The sequence below is a fragment of the Prionailurus bengalensis genome, chromosome B3 (assembly GCF_016509475.1).
Source record: "Prionailurus bengalensis isolate Pbe53 chromosome B3, Fcat_Pben_1.1_paternal_pri, whole genome shotgun sequence".
In the NCBI taxonomy this organism is placed as follows: Eukaryota; Metazoa; Chordata; class Mammalia; order Carnivora; family Felidae; genus Prionailurus; species Prionailurus bengalensis.
In genome coordinates this window covers 112,807,698-112,810,798 of record NC_057355.1, presented here as the reverse complement: position 1 = coordinate 112,810,798, position 3,101 = coordinate 112,807,698, and the positions used below count along the sequence as shown (strand labels likewise).

The window sequence follows — 3,101 nt, the reverse complement described above, 5'->3', positions numbered from 1 at the left end:
TGACTTTCACAGCCACAAGCCAGCAGTAACAGTACAACATATTTGCATTCTAGAGTTGACTTTTTCTAAATGGGGATTTCAGCTCTGACCTTGTGAGGTGAAGCCTGACAGTTTATAAATGCCTTCCTTTGTCTTCCTGAGACAAAAACAAAAACAAAATTAATATGTCCAATAAATGGAATGTAAAGACTCCCATCTTGTAAATAAACTTGGAAAAATATTCTGGAATATCTTCTATAAAATAGCAGCCTAGAGCCTCAGTTGGGATTCAGTAGATTTTATTTTATGCGCAGCCTGTTGTTTAAAGGGATAGGAGTCAAATAGTAAAACTCAGCCTTCAGGAAGATGCAGAGATACTAAACTGGAACAGGCAGCTCATGTCTGTCGGCAGTGAATCCTCTAGTGACACTGGCCCATGAATCTTCCTCTGTTTTTTCCCTTGCCATCAGTGAGAACCTTCAATGTACCTGCAAGAAAGCATATTCACTTATTCTCTTAACTTATTCAAATTTATAGCTTCGAAAACTTGCAAGGCTGACCACTTCATCTCCCTCATTTTGCAGCCCAGAGAGCAGACCTGTGGGCCTGGGGAGGTGGAAGGATTTCTGTGAAACTTGTCTGCAGAAAAGCCAGACCTGCCAGGACATTGCTGCAAAATGACAGCTGCATTCACAGAATCCACTCTTCTCAGTTTGCAGATGGGCCATAGAAAACCAACAACAACAGGAGACTTTTCAACAAATAACCGAGGGATGTTCTGGGAATTCTACTGGTAAGAAAAGCATCAGACTAACTCTTTAGAAGGACCAGACCTTATGAGTGGTGATTTATGTAAACTGCCCATAAGGCTCTCTCAGAAGGTGCAAGCCCTATAAACACCCACAACTAGAACAAATAAACAGTGCATTTGAATTATCTAAAGGAACCAGTAAGGAATGGTTTTAAGCTAGGAGGGCTGCCATAACACTGTAAGTAAAGTCAATACATTCCCGAGTCCATGAATTAATTAGTGTTTAAATAATAGAAATGACTATCAATTGCAAACATTACCACAAATTACTTGCTGTGCAAACAGCTTCTTTTGTTATTATTAATAATTCTAGCTACTGATTTTCTGTAATTAAAAGCCACAGTCTTCCTTTGGGTGAACAGCAGAGCAGAGTTAGATGGCAGAGTCAAGTTCCCACTCACACCAATAAAAGTCACCTGGTGCCCCTGTCCCTTCTGCTGACCCGTTAAGGCTAGTTTGCTTCTAGCCTCCATTCTCAGCTGTCTGAGAAATCTAAGAGAGTCAGTCACTTGGTATTTGCTCCTTATGGTCAGAATGAGCTTTGATATTAAAATCAAACATCCAAGAAAATGCCTGAGGCAACATTTTCTGTTTCTGAGCCGTGACTTGCGCGATGAAATCATTCCACCTTGTGTGAGCAGTTCAGCAACGGTGAAGGGAAGATCTAGCTGGGTAGTAAATGACAGACAGGAAGCCTGGTGATTTATTAGGAGGCCTGAGCCTGTGGTTTAGAGGATCAGAGTTCAGGTCCCCACTCTTCAATAATCTCAGTGTGGGATTGGGAATGAGTTAGTTAACCAATGGGAGGTTTCATTCTCCCCATTAGGAGAAGTAGACCATGCTCCTTGCCATTTATTTCACAAGGAAATGAATGAGAATTACGACTGGTATTTAAACCCTGAATAAGGCATACAAAGGATGAAGAAAAACTTTGCTCTCCTTTTTCCATTTAAAGTAATTGTACATTAACTCTCGGGTCGATTCTGACGGGGTCGGCCACCCATTCTGTGTGAATAGGGCCCAAGGAACAAAGGTGCAGACCCTGGTGTTCCTTGTTCTCCCTGTCCTTTCTGAAACTCATACAGCGTCGGGTCCTGCCCTGGTAAGAGCTGGTACTTACCGAGAGCACCTGGTGGGAAAGCACTCCTCGGACTTTACGTGGATTTTCTCACTCAGTCCCCTCAGCAACCCGATGAGTCAAGTTATCTTCGCACACTTTATACACTAAAGAAATAGAGATACAAAAAGGTTATGGCCACAGAGCCAGCAAATGAGAGGGCCACAATATCAACACAGGAGAATTCTTCTCCACCCTGCTAGCCTACCAAATACACAACTGTCGTTCTTGGAATGGGCTTTGGTCCTGCACCTCTACCTTCTTTCCTATTCAGCACCTGGGGCCTAACAACTTAGAGGGCACTTATCTCACATCAAAGGGGCCTTCCGAGCAGCAGCCTCTACTTCCTCCGGGAAGCTCTTCCTAGTGCTCTTGTGGCACCCTGGGCCCACCCTGTCCTGACTCTCAGCTCAGTGACCCTGTGTGACTGGGAGCATCTGGAGGACAGAGACAATTCAATGTTGAGTCCTCATGCTCTCACCCAAAGTCTGCCACTCGTAGGTAAATGTTTGTATAACAAATAAGTCTTTATGTCTCACACCATCCCCCCCAACATATGCACATGAGGACTCACAAACTTCAGCTGCCCAAAGTCCCAGAATTCCTCTCCAGAACACTCTAACCAATGATTCTTTCCTTTAGACTCAAAGATGGCTGAAGGGGGTGGAGGTGGGAGAGAATGGCTGCTCTACTCTAATTCTTCTGGGGTGGCCTCCACCATGGTGTGCAGTTTCCCCTCTGCACCTGCTTCCCCAAGGACACTTGATATCTTTTTCCAGACCCTTCCTCCAGGAGACTGGCTGGAGTAGGCAACAGATGGAGTCCCAGAGAGCAACAGGATGCCTCTCTCTACTCAGTCACACCCTTACCACTGCCCGTGAGTCACCCCCATCCTGCCAACCACACCACCGTATCTTAAAAGTGACTGCAGTAAAGCAGGAAATAAAAAGCAGAAAGGCCATATTCTTTGGCTGATCGGTCTTCGTAATAAATGCTACAAGGTGGAACAGAATAAATTTATGAACTATCTGGGCTGCAATTCTGTGATTTCAAAGGAATCCAATCATGGGGAAATGTCAGTTCCAATTGAAAAAGAAAACAAACTTCTGGTGTTCCCCAACCTGAGCAATCACTGAGGTCATAAATGGGGTAATTGTTTGAGAGCCCCAGCAGATCCTGTGTTGGGCACTGTGG

The 3,101-nt window shown here is 44.4% G+C and overlaps 1 long non-coding RNA gene across 1 annotated transcript; it reads right to left on the bottom strand.

Moving 5' to 3' along the window:
• Nucleotides 1–265: 265 nt before the first annotated feature.
• On the bottom strand, nt 266–2,861 carry LOC122467965. The gene is made up of 3 exons (XR_006293112.1): nt 2,531–2,861; nt 1,911–2,014; nt 266–467 (listed from the first exon to the last, which is right to left on the bottom strand). It is a non-coding gene; the product is annotated as an uncharacterized LOC122467965 (long non-coding RNA).
• Nucleotides 2,862–3,101: the final 240 nt, after the last annotated feature.